Consider the following 13,263-nt stretch of genomic DNA (forward strand, 5'->3'; position numbering starts at 1 on the left):
CTGTATATGAAAAGTGTCTTATTTTCCGTATGGGGAAGCTTCAGAGGGGTTTGCGTATTTCCAGAAATCTCCTTTGTAATGGACATAGATTATGTTGTAGAGAGTTTGCTTTACCAGATTCAGCTAACAATAAAGCAGACTTTTTTTTACCTTTAAGTCTACTTTTACCAAATCTAAGTATTCGACTGATCCATTTCCAGAAGACTACACATAAAAGATTTAATTAAGTTTTCTGAAAGATCTGGAATTGTTTTCTGCGCGGCATAGAATTTAAACTTGATTACCACTAGGGGGGGCTATGCGCATGTAATATATGTGGAGCACAGCTCCAGAAATAAATGACAGAATATAATTCTTTCCATGTGATTGACTATGTAATACAGTGCTGGAATACAGCATATTACGTGTTATTTTTCAGTACATACAATATTTTAGTTAAGGCTTTCTAAAAAACTACACCTGTTTCAATTTGGGAAATGTCTTATTATATAGTGTTGCAGAAACAACATAGGATTAACCATTAGTTAAGTCTTTGCACACTAGTCCAGTGTATAACTTTCTGCGTCTCGCTGTATTCTTTCTTAGTTATTGCTCCTATGACACATCTTCACATACAGTTTGCATCCATCTATATATTGCTGTATAGTCAAACCTGCTTCCAAGATCCACTTGTATCTCTGATATCACAGCAGCTACCTGAGTTCATTAATATTTTAACACTTCTTAGGTTTTCAGGAGAGCTGGTGGATACAATTTCAAAGTGACAATGAGTAATTTGACCCTATTGCTGCACTGAGACCCATCCTCTTACCTGGAGAGGGATAAAGGCAGGAGCATTACAGCAGGTAAGAGCGTTCTACACTTATTTTCTTTCTTCTTAATATGACATTAAATAGGATATACTACAGTGATACAAAAATAAAGTGTTAGGCTATAAATTAGCAAAGGCTGCTAATGCTTCTTGTGTAGTCTAACATTGATTTCACTGTCATAGCCAGATCAGACAGCGTTTCCATCATTACTGACTTACACGTACGTCATTTACTGACACCTCCACTCATCTTAATATTATGACTCCTACTGTTCTACTATTTTCATTTGTAATCTCTGCTCAGATAACTATCACAGTCATACATCTTGTGTGATGGCTTAGACATGTCTGTCAAGACGACAAGAATAATGTTTTATGCAGAAAGGGTCCGCTACTGTGGCATCATATAGGTCACTTATTTCTATCTCTTCTTTAAAGGGAATCTTTCCCCAGGTTTTTATTACCTCATCTGTGTACAGCATGATGTAGGGGCAGAGCCACTAATTCCAGCAATGTATCACCTACTAGGCCTTCTGCTGTAGTTTTAATAAAATCTCTGTTTTAACTGCTGCAGATCTAGCAGGTTTCAAAATGCTGAGCTCTCTATAACCCTCCTACCCACTGATTGGCAGCTTTCTGTGTACACTGTGCATAGGCAAAAAGCAACCAATCAGTGGAGGGGGTGGGGTTATGCAAAGCTCAAGAATATGGAGGACTACATTGCAGCAGGGTTACTATCTTCTAGTGACAATCTCCTTGCTGATAAAACCCTGAATTTATCAAAACTACAGCAAGCAGCATGGCTGGAATTAGTGAGTCTGTACATTCTGATGCTCTCAGATTAGATAACAAGAACCTTGTGATGGATTCCCTTTAAGTGTCCATTTCCACTGGCGGGCACAGACAGAAGAGGCCCCTGTGCAGGAGCAATATATGGGCCCTTTACAGTCCAGTAGCTCATCATAATACATTATTCCACATATTTTGGAGGTGGAAATCAGCCCCCTTAACTCTTGGGCCCCTGTGCGGCTGCACAGGTTGCACTAATGGTATGTCCGCCCTGACTATTTCTCCATATCCAGTACTTTACAACATTATTATATTACTACTGCATACATGGCTGGTTGGTTGGTTTATTGGTTGGTTGTGTTGGGGTTGCAATCCCAATGCCAGATTGCCTTGCTTGTCCATCAAGCACTGTAGCGATTACTGCATTTCACTCAATCGTGGTAAATGGAGTATTGCCTTAATAAACTTCCATGTATCATCTTAGATCTGGGTGCTGATATAATAATATCTTATTTTTTTGTTCTTTTTTTCCCCATATATTTCTGGGGTATGAGAACTCATCGCTATTTTAATCATAATAGAGTTCAGTTATGAAAAATATTTTTGAAGATTTTTGTCTTTTTCTTTGTGAGTTATCTTAGATCTAGATTGGTGGAAGTGCTGGCCAAAAATTTTGGTAATCTACTATATAATCGGCTTATCCCGTCTGTCTGTCCATCCAGGAAATCCCGCGTCGCTGATTGGTCCGGCCGCGGCCAATCAGCGACGCGGGATTTCAGAACAAGATGGCGGCCGTTAGCTGCTCATCTGCTGCACGGAAGTCAGTGGCAATGCAGCCGGGAGATGACCGGCGCTCCCTTCACACTTGCTGTCGGGAGATCAGTGGCCCTGGAGCAGCCCGGCCGCGAATTGGCGCCGGATTTTAAACACGCAGGCCACCGTCGGGAGATCAGCGGCAACGCAGCCGGGAGATGACCAGTGCTAGCCGGTCATCTCCTGGTTGTGTGTGGTCAGCGATGTTGTCACAAGCAGTATTGACAATATGACGTAATTACAAAATTCAATAGGGGCCCTGGGGGGATACATTGGGGGGTTAATTTAAAGCAGTGCACAACCCATTTAAATACTGCTTCGCTGATTAGTCGCGCCCGGTCGGCCGCATACATATTCTAGAATACCCGATGCGTTAGAATCGGGCCACCATCTAGTAGTGTCATAAGATACATGGGCAACTTATACAAATTTTCTACATTAGATGGATGCTGACTAGGGATGGACGGACAGGTGGAAGTTCGGGTCCTGGTACCTGACCCGAACTTTTGAGTAAGTTCGATTTGGGTACCAGAACAGTATCCGAACTTCCACCAGAACCCGAACCCCATTGAAAATAATAGAAACCCAAACTTGTAAGAGAAAAAAAAATTCTCTCTCTCACCACGGACTTACCCCGAACACTGCACCAGACTTCAGGAGAAAGTCTGTGTTCGACTTTCAGGCCAGTGACTGTCCTGTACAAACGCTGAACATTTCTGTTCGGGTTCGCCCATCTCTAATGCTGAGAGCTCCTGCTAATGTGAATAAAACAATCTAATATGAATCAGAACAGCTCCACTTTTGGGAATAACATATTTCAGGAGGCTGGGTTTTTATGGTATTATTATTTTTCTTTTGCCCGACCCGTTCTTAAACCAGGAGAGAACAACTAGATATAACTTACAGATGGTTGTCACCATTCCCATCACATACTCGGTTACCAGAATTTCCTTGATAGCAAGGAAGGAAGGAGAATAGAACTCCTACCTCCAGTGATAAATATTAGAAAAAACTGCATGAATATTTCTTCTGGCTAGAGATGAGTGGATCTGACAAAATTAGAATTCCACAAAACATGTGGGCTTTCCCTGGAAATTCGATTTGCAGTGAAGTTATTCTCTGCGAATTAAATGTTCCTTGTTATGCTCTGGGGTCCTTCCAGATCCCAGCTCATAATAAGCATAAGATGTAAAAGGAAACAAACAAAAAAAACCACCTATACTCACCTCACCGTGCCTGCGATGCGTAGTGACCTGGTCGTGGCCAAAGTTTGGGCCACAAGTGAACAGGATGGCAGAAAGAGAAGACTTGCTGCCTGCCTTCCAGTCTTTTTCTTTCTGCTATCGCATCTTCAACCTGTTCACTCTAGGCCACAACTTCTGACCTCACCAGGCCTCAGAAGTTACTGCGCTGAGCCATGCGGTTGGCAGTGACCTCTAAAGCCTAGTTGTGGACAGAAGTCCTGGCCTAGAGTGAGCATGACGGGGTAAAGAGAAGGTGGCTCTGAGAACCGAATGGCAAACAGTAGAAGGGGCTAGACAGGTAAGTGGTGAGGTAAGTATTAGGTTTGTTTTTTTTGCATTTTACACTTTTTCTGGTCAACTGACCAGTTGCCATTTTGCTGAGTCTGCGCAAGGTGAATTTACAAAAATCTGGATTCTCAAAAATGCAGTTTTTTTTATTTGAGTAGAATTAAATTCCATTCAAATAAATTTGCTCATCACTACTTCTGACAAATATTAGGGTTATGCGTTACAACTTTTTAAAATCTCATGTTGCTGCTGAAAATGGTTGGATTGAAGAAACCGAAAAATGGAGAACCCTGGGGAGAATAGCCTTCTGAAATTTGCCTCTTTTAGACATTTAGCCTTTTCTCATTAGAGCAACTAATCTGCTTCAATAATTATTAGATGTTTCAGTTGAAAAAGATGCTAATATACATAGGTCAACTAAAAAATGACTTCCTTGTATTGAAAAATATATTGTATAAAGTTCAGGCCCTTAACCATTGCTCATTTTTAGGCTGTGTTCAGTCTTTGTAACTTAGTCTATGTTGCCTTGACCAACTCTAACGTCCCTTTTGATGAAGGTTCAACTGGTGTAAGATGCATAAAATGAGCAAGCCTCTTAATTAATTGGATGTATTTTTAGCTGCCTTACACCAGCATTAGAAGTGTACTCCAGTTGGGGACTGGATAACTTTTTTTTCTTAATTTACGCCACCCTTCAGGTGTAAATTATAATGAATTTGGCAACTGTGCTAGACCCCGCCCATTATTGCTACACGCCACCTACTCTTTTAGGCCATGGCACCACTATAAGTATTTGGTCAGTATTTTTCATCAGGAGCGGGAGCCAAAACCAGGAGTGGGTGAATGCAGAATTGGTGCACTTGTTTTTATTATACCTTTTCTCTGATTGTTCCTCTCCTGGTTTTGGCTTCCACTCCTGAGAAATAATACTGATTGAATACTGACCAAATACTGATAGTGGGGCCGTGGCCTTAAAAAGATAGTGGAGTTGGCATAAAAATGCCATAAATGGCAACATTTGTACACAACTGTAACTTACACTAATTTTCAAACAGTACTGTTTGATGAATTAGTACCTAAAACTTTAAACATTAAACCATGCTACCTATGGAAACATATGAAACAAAATTATTTTTTATTTTTAATTAAAATTAACTTGAAAGCTAAAAAGTACAATATTTGGTCATCTAGTCTATTTTCAGCTGTTAGAAGTGGATGGGATTGCAGAAACATGTTGATTACATGACTCTCATAAAAATTAATAAGAGCTACAGAAACTGCATGGTACAAAGACAGGGTTAGGCTACATTCCCTCGATGAATATTTGATGCACTTTTTATGTTTCTGATTTTCTGCAGCATTTCTGCACCTATTAGGTAAATTAGGTAATTTGTGTTTTTTGACGCTGAGGCTTTTGTCTCCTTTTGGTATGTCATGTCTTGTTTCAAACTTAGAATCTGCAGCATTGGAAATAGAAGCAGAATGCCAGTGCTGCACTCACCTCTCCCACAGCTTCTATCAGTGCTGTGGAACCAGGATATCTTCAGGAAGCAGTGAAGAAATTGTAGTAAACAACTGCAGTGCCCACCACCTCATGACATCCTTTTCTGGGAGGGGTCATAGATACTGCAGGAAAGTGACTGCAGCCCCAGCCTCCTGTGACATCCTGTTTGAGACTCCTTGCAAACAAAACGTCACAGAAAGTAAAATTAAATAAAACACATCTAGCAGGATAGGGAGAAGTCCAGGGTATTTTATAATAAAACTAATTACAAAAATGCTTAGGGTGTAAAAAAAGATATTTAAAAAGGACATTTTGGGTACTGGGCCAACCTTTTAACCTTAAAGAAACAGATTGAAATATCCCTTTTGAACCGAAATTTCTTCAGGCACAAAAATATTCAAATTATTGCTCATGTTAGCTGAAAAAGATAGATATTTTTTTTGTAAGAGTGAAAAACGGCTTACTGAAAGCTAACATCTTCAAATCAATTAGTCAGATTTTCATTATTCATACTGGAAAAAAAACGTAAAATGGGGGCGTTGCTTATTTGTTCATATCTTCCCGTAACAGGGCCTTATAGGGCCAGTCATGGAGAGCCAATGCTGAGCGAGGGTCCCAGTTGCGTACTATGTAGGATGCCAATCTTCGTGGTAGGTACACTATAGTTGTTTATTAGAGTTACCCTAGCCCATACGTATTTTTGGTTGCTTCCAAACAAGGATTTTGGCCACACGCTTTTTTTTTTATTTCACTTTTTGAGATTTTAGAGGTGTAAAATAAAAGTGATGCTTTATCAAGACTAACGGGACATAGTGTTAAGTCAGTAAATCTGTTATGGAGTTGCCTATGGACCAATCAATTTTCTTCTTTCGGTTTTAAAAATGCCTGTGAAAACCGAAATCTGGAATAATAATAGTAATAATAATAATTGTTATTTTTATAGCGCCAACATATTCTGCAGCACTTTACAAATTTTAGGGGGGACTTATGCAGACAATACAGAATAAGCATATCTCATATCGAAAGGAGTGAGGGCCCTGCTCGCAAGCTTACAGTCTATGAGGAAATGGGGGAGACACAAAAGGTAGAATGTACATATATTGTATAATGCAGCCTTGATATACTAAATAAGATAAATAATACATGGACTGGTCGCCAGCCAGTATGTGTACAGTCCTGACCGAGGCTATTAAGTGCATGGTTGGAATGAACCTGAAATTGAAGAAGATTTTAATATGGAGGAAAACTGGGACGGACAGATAGTGTGTGGAGGCGATACGCCAGTCTAAAGAAATGGGTTTTTAGGGTCCGCTTGAAACTGTAGGTATTGGGAATTAATCAAACTGTCCTGGGTAGTGCATTCCAAAGAATCGGCGCAGCACGCGAGAAATCTTGGAGACGGGAGTGGGAAGTTCGGATTATGGAGAATTTTAGTTTTAAGTCATTGGCAGAACGGAGGGCACGTGTAGGGTGGTAGACTGAGACAAGGGAGAAGATGTAGGGGGGTACTGAAGCATGGAGCGCTTTGTGGGTAAGCGTGATAAGTTTAAATTGAACTCTATATTGGATGGGTAACCAATGCAATGACTGGCACAGGGAGGAGGCATCGGTGTAGCAGTTGGCGAGGAATATGGTCCTGGCTGCTGCGTTAAGGACGGATTGGAGAGGGGAGAGTTTAGTAAGAGGGAGACCGATTAGTAAAGAGTTGCAATAGTGCAGACGAGAATGAATAAGAGGTACAGTAGGAGTTTTTGCCAAGTCAAAGGTGAGAAAAGTCCTGATTCTTGAGATGTTTTTGAGGTGTAGATGACATGAACGAGCGAGTGATTTGATGTGACGAGTGAAGGAAAGACCTGAATCAAAAATGACCCCAAGACAGCGGGCTTGTTGCTGGGGAGTAATGGTTGAGCCACAAACGGAAATGGCAATATCGGGCACAGGTAGGTTAGTGGAGGGAGGAAATACGAGTAGTTCAGTTTTTGACAGATTCAGTTTTAGACAGAGGGAGGACATAATGTTAGACACAGCAGAAAGACAATCACTGGTCTTTTATAGTAATGCAGGGGTGATGTCCGGAGCAGAGGTGTATAATTGGGTGTCATCAGCATAGAGATGGTACTGAAAACCGAATCTGATGATTATTTGTCCAATGGGAGCGGTGTATAAGGAGAAAAGAAGGGGGCCTAGGACTGATCCTTGAGGAACCCCGACAGTAAGGGGAAGGAGAGAGGAGGAGGAGCCAGCGAAAGACACAGAGAAGGAGTGGTCAGAGAGATAGGAGGAGAACCAGGAGAGAACAGTGTCTTTGAGGTCAAAAGTGCAGAGCATAGTGAGAAGGAGCTGGTGATCCACAGTGTCGAATGCTGCAGAGAGATCCAGGAGAATCAGCAGGGAGTAGTGACCATTAGATTTAGCTGTTAGTAGATCATTAGAGACTTTAGTGAGGGAAGTTTCAGTAGAATGTAAAGAGTGGAAACCAGATTGTAAAGGGTCAAGAAGAGAGTTGTCTGAGAGATAGCGGATTAGACGGGAATTGACCAGGCGTTCCAGGAGTTTAGAGATAAAGGGAAGATTGGAAACAGGTCTGTAGTTGGCCGTGCAGTTCTGGTCAAGGGATGTTTTTTTAAGTAATGGATGTATGCTGGCATGTTTAAAAGAAGAGGGAAAGATACCAGATGAGAGGGAGAGGTTGAAAATTTTAGTTAGGTGAGTGGTGACAGCTGGAGAAAGGGACTGAAGGAGATGTGAGGGAATAGGGTCACTGGTGAAAGTGGTAGAGCGAGAAGATGCAAGGAGGCTAATCACTTCATCTTCCGTGACTGGTTCGAAGTCAGAAAGTGAGCAAGATACAATGTGGCGGGGGAGAGCATGCATAACATTTGGGGATTGGAAGAAAATTTCATGTCGGATATGGTCAATTTTTTCTTTGAAATAATTGGCCAGATCGTCAGCGCTGAGGTTGGTGATTGGGGCCTGTGCTGTTTGATTGAGGAGAGAATGAAACGTGTCAAAGAGTCATTTAGGATTATTGGAAAGTGAGATGATGAGGTTGTTAAAATAGGTTTGTTTGGAGAGGTGAAGCGCAGAGTTATATGTTTTCAGCATTAATTTATAATGGAGGAAATCTTCGGGCAGATTAGATTTTCTCCACAGCTGGTCAGCGCACCTGGAGCACTGCTGGAGAAGACGTGTTTGAGGCATGTGCCAGGGTTGTCGCCATCTATGCCGAATTGTTCTCTGTGTAGGAGGTGCAGCTTCATCCAGGGCGCATTGCATTATTTCACTATAATGCTTCAATGCAGAGTCGGGACATGAAAGGGAGGACACTGGAGCCAATGATGATTGCAACTTTTTCATAAATTTCTGGGTGTTAATGGCGCGTATATTTCTATAAGTGTGGAAAGTGGGGGTGTCTTGAGTAGTCTCCCAGTTCTTGACAGAGAATGAAAGAAGATTATGGTCAGAGAGTGGAAGGGGAGAGTTAGTAAAGTCATGTACTGAGCAAAGCCGGGAGAAGATCAGGTCCAATGTGTTCCCGTCTTCATGTGTAGGAGAATTAGCAAGCTGTGAAAGGCCGAAGGAGGAGGTTAGTGATAAAAGATGAGCGGCAGATGGGGAAAGAGAATCGCCAATTGGGATATTAAAATCTCCCATGGTTATCGTGGGGATGTCGCAGGATAGAAATTTGGAAGCCAGGCAGCAAAGTGATCCAGGAACTAATGGGAGGGACCTGGAGGGCGGTAGACAACCGCCACTCGCAGGGAGAAGGGCCGGTAGAGTCTGACTGTGTGGGCCTCAAAAGAAGGGAAGATAAGGGAGGGTACTGTGGGGATAACCTGAAAAGTACATTTTGTTGAAAGAAGCAGACCAACACCTCCACCTGATCTGTTGCCAGGTCTCGGAGTATGAGGGAAGTGTAGGCCGCCATAGGAGAGAGCTGCAGCGGCGGTGGTGTCCGACTGCTGAATCCAGGTTTCAGTGAGGGCCAGAAGGTTAAGGGAATTAGAGAGGAAAAAGTCATGGATGTAAGAGAGTTTATTACATGCTGAGCATGCATTCCAAAGGGCACAGTTGAATGAAACAGAAGATATGCAGGGAATATTAATGAGATTAGCAGGGTTTCTGAATGTAACTGGGAAAGAGTTAGTGTTATTATTACTGGAGGGTCCTGGATTAGGAGAAATATCACCTGCGACTAAGAGAAGGAAGATACAGAGAGTGAGCAGATGGCTGAGTGATTTGTGAGAGCGTTTCCGGTGTTGTATGGTGGGAATGAATGGATCTGTGTGGTATAACATTGTGAAGAGAGCATGACTGCTGTACATAGGAGAAGAGAGGAGAGAGGGGTTAATATGGATGAAGTGTGCCAAATTTGTGGGAGAACGGTGAATGTGGATGATTGTAGCAGCCAGAGCGTAAATGGCACAAATACAAATGGTGAATACTGTTTGCAAAACAGATGACCTGGAAGCAAGTTTGTTTAATTGTCTTGCATGTCTTACCCGTCTCCTGCCCTGTCCAACTGCCATATCTAACTGCCAAGACACTTTGATAAACTATGGCACTTCGATAAAGTATGCATAAATGCTATATGCATAAATGCCCCCGCATAAATGCTGCCCCTTGACTATGTCTCAATAAATAGGGACGTATCTGCTTAGATCTACAGAGATTTAACTCCTTAGCAATCAATCAACTAGCTTAAGACAACAGGAGACAATAAAACTGCAGAAAAAAAACAGACTGGCAACTCAACATGGATCATAAACTGTTAAAGTAAGTGTGATGACCTTAAAGTATCATGGATTAAACAACGTAGATCAATGATATATATATATATATATATATATATATATATATATATATATATATACCAGTGATTGATTAGCTGCAGAGCATTGCAAGTAACATGGAGATACAATGTAGATTTCAGAAGAGATAACACGGAGCAGAGGAGTGAGATATATATACCTGTAAGAAGAGAAGAGAGATGAATATTAGAACTGCCATATCTAACTACCGAGACACTTTGATAAACTATGGCACTTTGATAAAGTATGCATAAATGCTATATGCATAAATGCCCCCGCATAAATGTCTTATTGGTTATTATGGTATACTGTTTTTTTAATCCATTTTTATTATATTTTCCTACATGCAGCGTAATAATTTGAGATATGACCACACATACTTTCTTGAACAACAGTCATCATGTTTGGTCAAAGCTATTGCTGACCGAGACTTCAGACCCTATTCCACTTAATTCCTTGAGGCCACCCAACTTCCTTTCTGCACAATCGGACACTAAAATAACAAAATACATAAAACATCTTAACGGAATATATTACAAATTATTGTTAATTCTAAGCTTAAAAGGATGACCAATACTTCTTAAGGATTTTTGATAATTGATTCTCTCTTTAACATCTCTAGATTTGTCTTATGCTATCAGACCATCAACCTGCAGTGTATACTTACTGCCTCTATTGAAATATAACACTGCATGATCCAAACATTTTACTGTCAGGAAACTGATTATTACCTGCCTTGTTGAATTATAAATGAACAGTGGATTTAGTTTCTTACAGCTGGAAACTTATTCTGACCTGTTCCAGAATAGAATGCCAATTACTAGAAGTTCCAAAGTAAAAGGCAGCGTTCACATGATGCAGCTGAAAATCGCAACAACCTGGAGTCGCAGTGGTACTTCCACTATTTCCCTCCATGATCAAGTTATCTTCCAGGGAAACAGCTGTTTAGTCTGCAAAAATGCTCGTCTAATCGTAACGGAACCACGGCTTTGCAGGCGAAGCAGCGGTTTCCCTGCAAGATATAGTGATTGTGTAGGGAAAGAGTGGAAAGATCGCAACAACATAGGGCTGCTCGAGTTTTCGGCTGAAGTGAACGAAAGCATATACTGCAACTTATTATTTCATTTTGTGATTTAATATTTCAATATGTTTTAGGTTTTATAACCTTTCTGTGTTCAAGAGCAAAAAAAATGAAAAATTCCTAGAACAGCAGAATAACCTGAACGAGGCATTTACTGGCCTGCTAAAAGAGAAATAAGAAACAATAAGAATAAATTGAATTGATGCTAAATCGCTTAAGTGGTAAGCCAGTCAATAAAACATGAAACAGAAAGGAAATGAATAATGAACTTTATCACCTATAATTGCCATTAGATTTCCCTGGGGCATATAAGGTTTGGCTAGTGGAGTTAGTTTACAGAACAGCAATATAATTCCTTAAGGTATCATACAAAACAAAATTGAAACCACTGTGCTCACAATTGCAAATCGAAGTTATTATACTTGTGTTATTTCAATACAGACTACAGATTACAAAATGTTTTACTACTTTGGATGTTTCATTTTGTTACATGCAAACATTTTTTTGTAGGGTTAAAGGGATTAAATGAGAATAAAAACCTTGGCTGGTCTCTGGATTTGTGTAAACAACGTCTTTTAAACTGTTTTTTTCAGCAGAAAATACTTCAGGAAGCTACTATTTTTTTCCTGAAATGTCTTTTTTTTTGTTGTCATAAGCTTTTTTCTTTCAGTTTTGGCCATCGGTGGCTTTTTGGAGGGTTTTCCCATGTTTTTTGTGAATTTTTTTTTACTGTAATTTCCAAATCGTTTTTCACCCCACTCCCTTGAATAATGATGAAACTGCTAGCATTTTTAACCCCTTCAGGACATATATTTACGTCATATGTCTTGTCCCTGCCTAACAGCCATGGGTGGAGTGGTGCTCCACTTGCAGCTATTAACAAGTTAAAATATAAGAATAGGAAAACCAGTTAAATACCGCTGTCAATCATTGACAGCAGGATTTAACACGCGCTGTCATGTGATCACTAGCGCTAATGAGTTGTCATGACAGCCGGGGGTCAGCTGATGACCCCCATGTCTGGCATTACGAGCTTCCTGTGAACGCCGGCCCCCAGCTTTAAGTCTCCTTAGGGGACAATTAAATAAAGTAAAAAAGTTTTTAAAAATCTGAAAAAAATAAAAAAAAAACGCAAAAAGTTCAAATCACCACTGTTTTGCCCCATTGAAAATAAAACAAAACAAAAAGAAATACACATATTTGATATCGCTGTATTCTGAAATGTCCGAACTATCAAAATATAAAATAAAATAATCCGATCGGTAAACAGCGTGATGGGAAAAAAAAATCAACATGCCAGAATTAAGTTTTTTTGGCTGCCACAACATGGCAATAGAGTGCAATAAATCAAACATCGTATCTACCCCAAAATTGTATCACTAAAAACATCAGCTCAAGGCACAAAAAATGAGCTCTCACCCAGCCTCAGATCCCAAAAAATTAAAACGTTACAAGTCTCGGAAAATGGCGACAAAAGCAAAAAATTTTTTTTATAAATTTCCAATTTTTTTTTAACACTTAAATAAAAAAAAACTATACATGTTTTGTGTCATGACACAGCATTTATTCTTAATTATGCCACACATATTTTTCAGTAGGTCAAAAGAAATAAGTTATTGTTCATATGAGCCTGAACATTGACTCTTGTTGTAGGTTGAATTGATGTTTGCTGATTTGTTGAATGGCTGCTAATTACCTATTGTATCAGCCCTCTGCAGCTTATTGTTCTGCTATCCTTGGGGAACAAAGGCGCTGGTTAATTGAACAATTGATGTTTGTTAATTTAGTTAATGCCTGCTGACTACCCTTTGCATTAGTCCATGCAGCTTGTTGTTCTGCAAATATTGAAGGACAAAATGTACAATGTTAATTGAACACTCAAACAATGAGAGATGACCTCCTCCCACCTTCCCCCAAACCTG

The 13,263-nt window shown here is 40.2% G+C and overlaps 1 protein-coding gene across 1 annotated transcript in view; it reads left to right on the top strand.

Annotated features, from left to right (window-relative positions):
- Positions 1–683: 683 nt before the first annotated feature.
- DNAJC5B (DnaJ heat shock protein family (Hsp40) member C5 beta) overlaps positions 684–13,263 on the top strand; it is a 184,561-nt gene continuing 171,981 nt past the window's right edge. Inside the window, exon 1 of the mRNA XM_073676738.1 lies at positions 684–845. The gene's annotated coding sequence lies outside the window, so the exon portion shown is untranslated. The remainder of the gene's footprint in view (positions 846–13,263) is intronic.

Source organism: Phyllobates terribilis, unplaced genomic scaffold, assembly GCF_046119375.1.
Source record: "Phyllobates terribilis strain yellow unplaced genomic scaffold, ASM4611937v1 Scaffold_4__5_contigs__length_816908805, whole genome shotgun sequence".
NCBI lineage: Eukaryota > Metazoa > Chordata > Amphibia > Anura > Dendrobatidae > Phyllobates > Phyllobates terribilis.